A 13,809-nucleotide genomic window follows, 5' to 3' on the forward strand; every position below is an offset into this window, starting at 1 on the left:
CAGCTATCTCCACCATTTGCTTTATTAAATAGCATATTCGATGGCTGTGAAAATGGTTGTGTATGTGTCTATACAAATGTGTTCATGTCTTCGTATGTGCTCGCTAACAGGCACTTGCCCTAACAGTCTGTTAAGGCTATACAGGGGAACTTTGTCTTTGTTAATGTCTTCGTGGGTGATTGTGTGGAGGGCGGTAGTGTAGCGGTTAGCGCACTGCGCTACGAACCCGGCCACCCGGGTTCGATTCCCGCTCATGGCCACCACCAGTGACGATTATTTGAACCGGTCCTGCGTCTCCCTGTCTTGTCGACTCAGCCTCAAATGAGTAGCTATTGCTATGTAAACATAAACACTTTGGAGACAAAGGCGGCCGGGCGTGGTGCTGGTCACCCACCCCCTCGTGTGTAGTGGTCGGCCTTCACAGGTGCTACCTGCTGACAGCACTTGCCCCGCCAGTATGTTAAAGCTATACGGGGGACCTTTGTGTAATGTGGGGAGTGCAATAGTTTATGGAGCTATGCTATTTTAAATCTGGATTGAAAACTCAGTTTTTTTAAGAACACTTTTTTGTGTTTAGTTTGCTTTTTGTCCTTCCACCCCACAACTCCGATTAGCACCGGTTGGCTATGCACGGTGTGAAAGGAAGTTCAACGTACGGGTGCGCACCTTGTGTAAAGTTACGAACTGCGTGACGAGTGTGACTACCAGCCATGGCACAGATCGTTGGCCAAGTGGTATCGGAGCCTGCTGGCCTCTCGTAGGTCAACTGAGACCAAAATGTGTTGTCTGGTTCAATGTACGCACGGTGCTTGCGATGTTTGACTTCGGAGGCAGTGGTTGGTTTGGACCACGTGCAGAATTGCGAAACCCCCAAAACCGAGTGCAGTATCGATAAGTAACATCGCTAGGTCACTATGAAGATCTCCCAAAGTAAAAATTATATATAACAAAAAGTAAATTCTAAATAATCATGAACTGCACATGTTATTTGCAACATGATCTACAAAACAGTGGCACGTGCTGTTAGGTACATTAGAGATGTAAAATATTGTTTTTTGTTAAAGTTATTTTGGGTGTAATGTTAACTCGTCTCTGTGTGTATTTGTTGTGTGTCTCTCTCTCTCTTTGTGTCTCTGTGTTATCTCTCTGTGTGTCTGTCTGTGTGTGTCTCTGTCTCTCTCTGTCTCTCTTTGTGTCTCTGTGTTGTCTCTCTCTGCTTGTATGTCTGTCTGTGTGTCTGTGTCTCTCTCTGTCTCTCTCTCTTTGTGTCTCTGTGTTGTCTCTCTCTGCTTGTGTATCTGTCTGTGTGTGTCTCTGTGTCTCTCTCTCTCTCTGTGTCTCTCTATTTGTCTCTGTGTTCTCTCTCTGCTTGTGTGCCTATCTGTGTGTCTCTGTGTCTCTCTCTGTGTCTCTATCTTTGTGTCTCTGTGTTATCTCTCTCTGCATGTGTGTCTGTCTGTGTGTCTATGTTGTGTGTCTCTCTCTGTGTGTCTCTGTGCTATCTCTCTCTGCATGTGTCTGTCTGTGTGTCTATGTTGTGTATCTCTCTCTGTGTGTCTCCGTGTTATCTCTCTGCTTGTGTGTCTGTCTGTGTGTGTCTCTGTGTCTCTCTCTGTGTGTTTCTGTGTTATCTCTCTCTGCTTGTGTGTCTGTCTGTGTGTCTCCGTGTCTGTGTCTTGTTTCTCTCTCAAATTTAGCAATCTTTGGAAGAACGTAATCAACCAGGTGAGGTGCTGACTGTTGTGTTTGCCGATTCTCTGTGTTGTATTGCATTGCATTTCTAAGTTCACTAGGTTTGTTTTCTACCTGATGACGATTGCTTGTGTTGCAATCGAAACGTCGTATTCTATTATTTTTTTATTTTCTTTCTACGTGACTTTACCGAAATAACCAAAGAGTAATTCCTGCAGTCACGGAAGCTTCAAATCAAGTTTGAATGACAACTATGTTTCCAGTCGGGGGATATATATATGCGTTCAGCGCAAGGAATGGAAAGCGTCTGAGAGACGACCCCAACGATAAAAATGGAGCGATGAAATCGGATCACGTGCAGGTGCTGGGTGATTACATTGCAGGATCGTAAGGAGTCACATATAATTCTGGAATTTCCAGGAGACAAACATGACACGTTGATTATTATTGGCCCCAACTTGTTTTTTTTAATATATAAATAGCAGTGCGTTAAATTTCCCTCGTGAATTTTAATGCGATACATCTATGGAACCTTTCTGACAGTATCAAAATGATGAAAACAACAAAACACATAACAATAGGCGTTTTAACTTCTAACCAGCAGTTGTTTTGACCGTGGCTGATGACATATGCAATTGTGTTAAAACAAAAAAAACAATGGTACGATGGTTCCGACTTTTAACAAGCAAGATTTCAGAGCGACGATTTAATCACGTGGATATAAAACGTAACAATTTGCGCATATCAATAATAATAACAACAATAAAAATTCGAACTTCTGAAAAAAATTATCAGCCGAGCGCGCAACGGCCCGCGATGACACGGACCTCGACAACATTTCCACGGATCGGCTCGCTAGTGTTCGTCTTGGGCTCTTGGCGGAATGGGCATCGCCACCGGGCCCCCCTGTTGCAGCACGCGGGTTTGGCAGCGATTTGAAACGGCAGCACCACAGCGCCACCATACGGTCGCTCTGCAAACTGCAACCGGAGTCAAATGATTTTTGTTGTAAAGCCGTATAGCTATACTCATTGTTTTTTTTTCGGTAAAGTCACGTATGTAGAAAATTATGTTATATATCTGTTTGGTGTTTGAATGGTCTTGACGCCCTGGTTTTTTTTTTGCCAGAAAGGAGTTAAAACGCCCATTCTTATATTTTTGTTGTTTTCATCATTTTGATACTGGCTAAAAAAAAAAGGTCCCGTAGATGTGTCGTATTAGAATTCACGAGGAAAATTCAACTCACTGCAATTTATATTTTTTAACTGTTGGGGCCTATAATTATATATATTTTCATGTTGGGCTCCTGGAAATGCCAGAGTTAGATGTCACGCACTTCTTACACGTTCACCTCTCAGTACTCAGCAAACGTCTCAATCAACATGCATTTCGTACCTTTTTTTAAGAAGGGATCTCAGAAATTACCGTGGAGTATCCACCTCTGATGATTTTAAAAACCACGCACACAACAGTATGAACATATTAACGTTCATACATTATAACGAGAAGTGCATGAGTATTATTTGTAAAGTCTACGCTGTTAATTGGTAACTATAACTTGCATATTAATTCACTCATTAACCTATGCCCTATACCCAGCAGTTAATGAGACTATTACACACATGGATAGAAAAAAGAAACCTGTTATTTCTCAGGAGCTCATTGTTCATGCAAGTCAACCACAGATATGCATCCTTCACAGCTACCCTAACCTTGGTGTATATGTAATGACACAACAGCGGCGACTGTTACATGTTTATCCTTGAAACTGTGAAAAATTGTCTCGATGCCGACTGATAAGCATCAGTCCACTAAATCGACGTTTCTCATTCAGAAAAAAAGTCTGCGTAAATTAGTGAGAATATTTCGCTAGGCTGCGATTTTTTTGTTAGTTTTCAACTACAAATGTTCTGGTGGGCGCTCGCTCACCGAGGCGTATAAACCATTTTTGCCTGTCTCATTGAACGCGGAACAGAGCTCCCTCTGGCGAGAGTGGAGACGCAAAACAGGGAGGGCGCGAAGGAGTGCAAGTCTATTGGGGTTTTTTTTCTTCTTCTTCTTTAAAGCAACAACCAGGGCATCGACGACCTTGCTTTGTGCGTGCTGCAACGAGCCGCGAAGGGCGGTGTGTGTACGCGCATCGATACAGATAAACACGACACGTGGACACGTCACGGTGATAACTCACAATGGGGGGTTGTGGGAAGGTGAGAGGGGGGAGCAACGTGTGTGTGTGTGTGTCGCATGAATCACAATCAATCGATGATCTTTCATATATAAAAAAAAAACATTTCGACCGGCGGCGAGCCTCTTTTAACAAGGGAGATGCGAGATAAATGCAGCGCAGAACAATTAAACGGAACAAACGGGCAGGGGAGGGACAGATTGAAACAAAAAAAAAACAGACGCAAGATGAAGTGTCGGTGGTACAGGGGCCGAGAATAAGGGGCCATAACCACGCCGGGAGCCGGATTCGCAGGGGTGGAAGGAAATAATGCTCGTTTAGACGGCCCATTATGTGTTTGTCTTTCTGTCAGCTGTGTTTCGGTGACATCCCTCTCTTCCCATTGTTATCCCTTCCCCCTTAAAAAAAAAGTTTCAATTTCCCCCTTTCGCTGGGACCCCTGTGTGGTTTGGGGCAACGAGCCCGTTTCCATCTTTCTATATTCACCCCCACCCTCGCTCTTGAATGCCGGTGTGGCTTTATGTCGACGGTGTGTGCACGCGTGCGTCACAGCGTGATGTATCGGGCCCTCACAGTGCCTCTATATAAAATAAAAAAAAACACAAATGCATTAGAAAAAAAGGAGAAGATATAAATTAGGAGTCATGAATTCACAGCTCAATTTACTCAATCCACTGCCACCCCCGCCCCTTCTCCCCCCCCCCACACCCGTCTCGTTCAGTCATGGGGGCCAGACGCGGTTCGCCCACTAGGGTCGTTTTGTTGTGTTTAAAAAAACATTTAAATAGAACGATTCTTTCAACGTTCAATTGCCTCGTGAAGATAACATTTTAAATTGTTCGTATTAGATATCGCTGCGACGCCGCTGTCTGATGTCTGCCTCGGGGAGGTCTCGGGGCGGTTGTGAAGGCGTCCGAGTGAGAGAGATGTTCCCACCCCCCACCCCCCACTTCGTTGCGATTTAGCAGCATCTCGGCATTGCAGCCACGCCGTTTGAGACCCAATCAGGGTGGGCACAAATAACAAATAAAAAGGGCGTCCACGGCTGTAGCGACGACGTCACAACGCGAGGTCGCAATAGGCAAATATAGCAGGTCACAGTTTAACACGTCGGCTTTGGCGACCAATATTATTCATGACGAAGGTTTTTCTGGGTCAGATCGCGAAAGTGAAAATGTGTCGAGACCCCTCCACCACCCGACACGGCCAATCAGTGAGGGATTTGTCACGTAAACAAAACGGCAAATAGTCACTACTTCAGCCCACCGGCGTGTTGCAGAGTGAATTCACAACATTTATAATTTGAGTATGACGTTTCGCTGGTAATTACATCCAGCATCATCGGGCGATTTGCCAGAATAGTGAAGCCATCCACCTGCTTCCGTCATTATTGAACCCAAAAACCTTTATTATGAATAGCAGGTCACAGCCTACACGCTCTCGGCTTTCGGCAGTGTCAAAGGAGGGTTTTAGGGTCATGGGGACAGCATTTGAGTGCTTTGTTGTTTTGCTTCGTATTCTTTATAAAATGCCTAAAGTTGGTAGATGAGGCGGTTCTATCACTTTCGCGGAAAGGCCAATACAATTAAGAACGCCATATTTTCAGAGGTCACTCACAACAGCCCAGGCTGGTGGCAATGTCACGAGCCCCAACTGCATCGGGGATTGCTTTAAGTCGACTTCGCCATGCTGGTCAAGGCGAGTTGGTGAGGACCGGTTCACATCTCAGCGCGCCAAAGGGCGTGAGCTTGTGATGGTGAACCTTAAATCGGGTTACAGGGTTGGTTAATTGTGCAACGCGCTATTAATCAATTATTCCGCTAAATCCACAGCTGAATGTGCCAACTTAGTACGGCGGTATTATGATTGACACGCCTCATTCTGCGTGTGAGACACACGGTCAAAACCAGTCCACAGTTTGCTTGCTTAACAAAACTGGTTGCTCGATCACGTGAGTCTAGAACAACTTTAAAGGCCATACATATCAGAAATATTAATGTAAATATATTAATTGGTCATAATTCCCCACTACAGCATATCATGTAATGAGGGATTTTATTACTGTAATTACAAACAACCAAAACTAAATCTTATAATGAACATGAGTTCGTGGAGTATTATTAAATAATGCAAGTGATCATTAGAAAACAAAAGACAGCCGCTACATAAAGTATTGCATTTACTAATCTGCATTTAATGCCTTATTCACTTAAGGACCGTCCATAAATGACGTCACGCACCTAGGGGGAGGGGGTCAGACATTTGTGACGATGTGTGACGAGGGGGGGGGGGGGTTGAGAAATGTGATGTCACATCAAAATGCGCAACTTTAAATAAATATAGAATTGTTATAACAACACTAATTGTTATAACAACACTCCTACATCATCAAATATGAGTTAAGTGATGACGTCACCCTGCTGCTCTATATAAAACCGGGAGCAAGCGAGGGCTTCACCATTCTGGCGAATTGCCCGATGATGCTGGAAGTACTTACCAGCGAAACGTCGTACTCAAACTGTAAATGTGGATTCACTCTTCAACACACCGGTGGGCTGAAGTAGTGAATTATTTGTCTTTTGTCAACGTGACACTTTTTTGCTGATTGGTCGTGTCGGGTGGTGGAGGGTTACGACACATGTATAAATAAACGCGATCTAACCCAAAGACCGTTATTATGAATAACATCAGAGTGCAGCGCCACATTAAATACGCTTTACAATGACCCGACTTAAGAGCCGCATGGCTCACAGGGCTATACCTAATAAATGAAACTTGAAACTTGAATAGTTTAAAGCGATTTGAAGCATGTTTTAATTTAAAAATGTAAATATGGTTTTGGAGGGGGGGGGGGGGGGGCAGAGCTTTGTGACGTCATATTTTAGCGGTGGTCTGGCTTTTTGTGACGCCGTGTGACGAGGGGAGGATGTAAAAAATCGTCCAAAATCGCGTGACGTCATTATGGACGGCCCCTTATAACCAACAAAGGTGTGGTTTCTCAACCACACTCATAAGTCATGGGTTCTTTCGTTTTTATTTGTGCTTCAGGAACTACAACGATAAATACGAGTTGTATATATAAAAAAAATCTTCCGCGGTCCTGCTGGTAAGAGGATCCTGCGTTCAGATGTTTGCCAAAATTCCAAGCATATGAACGTTTAGAATGTAGGATATAAACGTCATTACATGGACAACCCCAAGTAATATAGTAATAGGTTTTTTATCCTTTTATCTGGCACCAAAACTGACACCTTTATACAAGCTTATTCCGGAAGTGAATTCAACTGAAGAAGCTCCTGGCGAGTGGAGAGTGAAACGTCGGACATCGAACTGAACGGCACGCGGTTCGACCCAAAAACAGAGAGCTCTACACAGCACGATCGCAAACATCAATGGAGAAGCAGCTTAGGTATGTATCAATAGGATGCCTTATATTCATGTTTTTTTAAGTTATTCCTTTTCATATGTTGTGCTAATGCCACCACGCACCAGCAGGTGCAAGCTGAGAACGCCCACTGATATTATTTGCCTACAGGCCAGAATTGCTTATGCTGCAATCCATCGTGCAACAACACAGCTTGCAACAATAACAATCATACCGGAAAAATTATGAAGGTCAAAAAAATATATGATGCACAAATATTAGTTTTAATTAAAAAAAAGCAAGTAAAAATAATGTTATTCCGAGTCATCCTTACTGTGTACATTTCACCAAGACTTAATACACACTTGTGAAATTCTGAGAATTTATTTTTCTAAAATTCGGCCACCATTAAAATAATGAGACTGGTGAGATGCCCTCGCTGTGCTTTTTTTTTTCCCCGCGCAAGGTCACCAGAACGCCTCTCGCGGAACCGGGGGGTTGTTCGTTTGTTCCCGCAGAGCGCCGTCGAAATCAAGCGCACACAAATTTACGGTGGCATTTCAGCGCCCGGGGTCAAGGGCGAGTCGACACTTTGTCTGAACGTATTCCGGTGGAGAGCTTCCGTGCTGTGGATCTACCGGTAAAACACGATCATCCTATAATCCCAAGGTTTCTGGCGATTCGAGAATTTTACGTGTAAAAAGAAATGCGGATATTGAAAAAAAAACATTTGCACCGCCGAGCTATTAACGTTCGTTATACCGCGATTGTACCAATGAATGTTTGCATTCGCAGCAATTACTACCGCTCTTTGTTACTGTTGTCTTACCGACTCACATCGTCTGTGCTCGAATTGCTTGCGGAGTGCAACGACGCGACGATTGGAGGATTTGCGCGGACGATTTTGATTTTGTTGCATTATTCATGGGCCCGGTGGATTTTTTGTTTTCTTTCTTTCTGTTTCGCGTTGTTTACCAGCGCTTGCCACTAGTGGACGTGCCGCCGCGCGCCGAAATATTGACGGGGGCACGGCGACATCACCAGCCACGGCTGCGTTGTTCGGGACACCACGCGGCCCTGAAATGTTTGCCCCCACGCCACCGCCTCCGGAAAAGCCTCCGCTGGAAGGAGCCGTAGGGGCGCCCGTCCAGAGGGCAAAAACATATTTTTGTTTTAAGCTCACTCTTCAACGTTGGCAAGACAGCTCGGAAGTGGTGGGTTACACCCACAATTTACCCCATCACACGCGACCTTGCCGAGCGCCCACCTGTGATGTATCCGTTTACACTGCTGGGTGAACAAAGACGTTGGGGGCAGGAGCGGGGGCTGGCGGCTATTTAAGAATCTGGTGACCTCTTGGTTTCAGGTCCAGTGTGCTAACCACTTTGTAGTTTGCTGTCCTTCCAACGCACCTCCGATTGGCACGGTTCGCTAGGTACGGTGCGAAAGAGGTTCGACATACAGGACATTATATCATGGCTCCCTCCCTGCTGCATGTTATTTACCCACCGTTCCTCCGTAATGAGAACAACATGCTCTTAAAAAAACAACTAAAATTTTTGGTATGCGTCTTCTTAATTGTCAATATATATTGTGAGAATTTCAAATGGGTATTTTTTAAAATTTGATTCACGTTACTCGCTTGTGTGTCAAACAATTGCCTTTTATCATATGCACTTAAAATATTATTTTTGTTCCACGCATGTATATGAACCGCATACATAGGCTGTTACAAAGACGTACTGTATGTATACAGCTACGATAATTGCCAGCTGTATTATTAAAATAATTCGCAGCATAGCACAATACCTGTAGAGCCATTTAAATGTAAAATACCTGACCCGCACAGCCCATTGGCTTTTATGATGAAATTGCTTTGACCAATCTGGCTGCTAAGCAACGGTCACGATTCATTTAAAACTCTTCTGCTGTGGCATCTTTTTTTATTATTATTAAACTAAGCTAAGCAGCAGACACTTCAGACAGAGAGATACATACCCCCCCCCCCCCAAAAAAAAAAAACCTCTCGAAAACAGACAGGTAGCTGCTGTGATATAAGCCTTTGCAATTGCTCCCTCTTTCCGTTGCCAAGTGAAGTATTTATTTATTTCGGTCACATTTGTTCATTGTACGTTTGATCCTTTTTTTTGTTGGTTCCAGCATATCTGACATTCCCATGAAGGCGTCACGAAATCAACTTTAATTAACCCGCGGTCTTCTGCCGATCAGCGACCTCAAAGAACAGAGGAGATGTCTTGATATTTCTGAAAACGGAGATGCAAACTGCAAACCCTCAAATCCTTCGAATACTCAACACTGCACGGCTCACGCGATGCAGCGCATTGACTTGCATCCACCTTTACCGCTAAGGGCACCTTACACCACGGGCAAGCAAAGGCAGCAATACCAAGGTGCCTTTCTGGCAGCTCATTTTACGCAAAAACCTATTTGTCGGACACTTCGGGGGTTTCAGTGTTATGAGCGCAGCTGTGAATTTTGTTTGCCAAGTGCAATGCGAATATCGTATGCAAGTCCCACAACATTCACCGCCACTACTCCAGAGACTGTTTGAAAGCAATTAATTTAGCAATTGCTTATCCGAAAGGGGATCCAATTAAGCGGTTTCCAGATTAGTCTTTGTTAAGTAAGAGGGGGGGGGGGAAACATATATATTTTTATTCAGTGGTGAAACAATGATTTCTACAATGGTGAATGTTAAGCAATTACTGAAACAACCCAGTGGCTCGTTTAAACACGATATGCATCGAAACGGTTGTAAATTATTCTTGAAATATCAACGTTACATATTTTCTATATGATTTAAGGAATTTTACATCTGGGCACTATAAAAACGATCTAAAATTTCTTATTTCACCACATTGATATTCATGCCAATATTAAAATCGAAATAGTGCATTAAAAATATCTTTATTTTGTGGCAGTGTATCAAGTTTAAGTAAATGGTTTTTCTTTAAATACTCTTTCAACTTTGCAATGGAGATGTTAATCAATATTAGATCATGAGGTCTCCGTGAATACCCTCCACTCGTGCGCACAAAAGGAGAAAGAGTGAGAGGTAAATGATTTAACAGCAAGCACAATTGCTTTGAGATTATAATTCATATTCCATAAAGGTATCTTGCTGGTGCATCACTAAAAAGGCCATGGGCTTTGAACACAACTGCAACCTCAAAATCAATACCAGTTGGGTTAGAAACCCCAACAGCAAATTCTAGATCCACTGAGACAAAGATAATTTAGGGACATCTGTGGCACGTCAGGACACAGCGGAATGTGAATCATTATAGAGGCACATCTGCCTACTGCCACATTCGCATAATCATTTGGCATAGATTTTATTCTCGTGGCTTCATGACCTCGAATGAGGATTGTTTTATTATTGTTGCCGTTATTTATGTTTGCTGAATACAATTTATAGACATTCCGATTCATTTACCCGCTCTAGCACAATCACAGATATCGCCTACAACCACAAAATACATTTGTGCCTCTTGCTGTCACTTCGGCTGATCGTGATGACGTTGTGGCAAGACATTTCCTTCATGGTTGTTGGGAGGGGGGGGGGGGAAATGACGAGTAAGAATATTAACATTCAGATATGATGCTCGATAATAAAAACATGCCTTTTCGAAAATGGCCAAACAATTTGTATGGTCAAACAACTCCCATGACTAAAACAGAGTTTCATCGAGCAATGGAATGCCACTGCAATAAAACAGTTATTGTTAAGCGATCTGCAGTGCATTTCACAGACATAGAGAGATGGCCAGACGTTTTCCTTCAGAATAGGATTTTGGACGCTTATCTTCGGCTTGTCAAATGGACCACAGAAATGACAATGACAACCATTAAAAGTAAAGTATGCCAAAGTAAATATAAATAAACAATACACAGAGAGCAGACAAATAATATGACGCTTCTTTACCAAGGAAAACCTCACCGAGTCTCAAGATTTTTTTTTTTCAGGAGGGTCCTGCCAAGTTTTCACAGTCGATGTTGATACATTAAATCCCAAGTGAATATTTTTTGTGTAAATTTTCAGCATTGGGATGTTAAGCCAATACCAATCACATAGTATGTTTGTTAGCTACGAGAGGAAACCAAATAAACCTTTAAAACTATATTTTTTTTTTACCAGGCAAGGCCCACTGAGCTATTTATATTTATTTCAGAAACGACGTGGCCACAAATGGTAGCTCATCGAAATGGCTTATCACGTGGAAATGTATAACAACCAAAAACTCTAAACTCATGTTTCTAAGTGTGGAGGGAAAAAAACCGGTAGACCCGGATAAAAATCCACGCGACCAAGGGTAAAACATACAAACTCCACTCAGAAAGATGCCCCGTTCTGGAATCAAACCAAGACGCTTCTTGCCGTGAGGCACAAGTGTTACTGCCGTGCCACCCTGTCCCATAATAATGGCTAATTATGCGTCTACAACACTGGGAATTAAATGCAAGGGGTTTGGCGACTAAAACACGTGCGTGATGGTGTGCACTAGCGTGCGTAATGTCTGGTGCGTGCCCATTTGCATGGCACACACAGAGCATTCGCTAATGGGGGCTGCAACACTCGCGCCTGCGTTTAAAATAGTATAATTGCGAGTTATATCTATGGGACCTTTTTGCCAGTATCAAAATGATGAAAAAATTATAATATGCTTAACCTCTTCTGCCAATAAAGCAAGAGGTGTTTAGATGTTCAGAGACCAAATAGGTACCTATTGCAAGGCATATCAGCTCTGCATTAACCACATACTTGTGGCAAAAATGAAAAAAACATGCTCTGATAATATACGCATTTTCTTTGAAACTGATGTCTCGCAATAGGTATCTAATTGGTGGCTGAGCAGCTCACCACCTGTTTTTTTATTGCCAGAAATGATAAAAGGCCTATTCTTATTTGTGTTCATCATTATAATTGCAATGTCGTGTTGCACCAACACCTGCACACGCGAATACACGCATGTCCTGCCTGCTTGTACAGAGTGTTCCTTTTCACAGCTGAAAATATGTAGTTTCATGCGATACCGCACTTTGCAAAGTGGCATACGCCATAGAAACGATGATGCACACTGACGGTGCTTTGGTGCCAGCATGCCAGTCTTCCGTAAATGGTTAAGTTTGGGAAAAGAAGAACAGGCATGGTGGCCTTCCTTAACAATAAATAATGCAAATGTACAGCAATACTTTGCTCATGCCCCTTGCTGCAAGAAGGACCTCCGCTCGAGAAATCACTGCATTAGAGAACCTCTCCTGAACTTATTTTAGCCTCCTCTTCCACGCTTGCCCCACGTCTTGGAAGAGATGGGAGTGCCTAAACCTTTCCCTGCTGTGCCGATCGACTGCCTGTGATGTCTCATTTATACTGCTGCTGGGTGAACGGAGGTGGAAGAGGTGTTAGGGGGAGTAGGGGAAGATGGGAAAATGTAATAAGCTTGCCGATTGTTTCAACTGTCGTGGTTGGGAGATCAAATCAGTGATCTACAGAACGCTAATTCAGTGTGATAACCATTACACCGTGGCGGAATCCCCATAAATGGACACTCGCAGCAGAATAAACATTCCCTTTGGAAGGATGCTACATTCTCTGATGTTGCTTCCACTCATACAATGATGTGGTTTTAGCAATTAACGGCTTGGCTCAAATATGCAGGCTTGAACCACTACTGGACCCCGTGCTGCCAAAAAGAAAAATCTTCAGCCATGGACCTTGCGTTCGTGCTTCCTCCATGTAACCTACAATTACTGGACCATTGCCACAACCGGTCAGGCTGCAGTGAACACTCGAGGTGACTTTTCTACTTGCATGCGTGACGGCCAAAATTGTAGTCTTTGGTTATTTTTTTTTTTCCCAGTGGACATAATGCAGCGAAAGTACAGGTTGGAGGACAGCAGGAACGGCAATTAGGAAATATGCAACTGTTTTTTTACAGACCATACTCCCACCTCTGCAACTCTGATAGGCTACAGCCAGTACCAAGGCATGAGTGCAAACTTGAGGTACGAATGGTGTGCCCCTCGTGTTTTATTTATTACTTTGTGCCAAGTGTGTCTCGTTTGAGCCCATCAGAAAACTTGAGTTTTCGCCTGCACTTTTGTGTTTCCTCACTCTGAAGAACCCACGGTGGGTGATAAATGAAACAAAGGCGAGCACATTGCCTTCCCAAACTGAATTCATTCCTCACAACTGGCAACCTACCAAATAGGGGAATTAGCCTTTAATCCGTCACGTGGTCTCTGAAGTGTAGGGTTAATCTGCAAACTACACCCACTACTACCTGGATTCAAATCAAACGTTTGGGTCCCTTTCGCAAAAATGTTAATCCACCTGTATATTTCCTTTGGCCCTCATTGTTTACTTGAAGCATCCCGGAATAAGCATTGTGTATATAGTTTAGAAAGCGTAATGGCAGATGGCACCAGTTAAATGGTTAAACCGCTAATAAGAGGACACAAGCCAGGGGACAGGGCTGCTTTGGCCATCTGGTTCACTCGCTGCCTTTGCGTGATTCCATCCCACCACTCGGAAGGGCAACAAAAG

The 13,809-nt window shown here is 43.4% G+C and overlaps 1 protein-coding gene across 3 annotated transcripts in view; it reads right to left on the reverse strand.

Annotated features, from left to right (window-relative positions):
* Positions 1–13,809, reverse strand: part of LOC116943912 (zinc finger protein 385D-like) — a 105,770-nt gene that overhangs the window by 40,923 nt on the left and 51,038 nt on the right. The window lies entirely within an intron of this gene.

This window comes from Petromyzon marinus, chromosome 19 (genome assembly GCF_048934315.1).
Source record: "Petromyzon marinus isolate PM22_M1 ecotype Great Lakes invasive population chromosome 19, UKy_Petmar_22M1.pri1.0, whole genome shotgun sequence".
Lineage (NCBI taxonomy): Eukaryota > Metazoa > Chordata > Hyperoartia > Petromyzontiformes > Petromyzontidae > Petromyzon > Petromyzon marinus.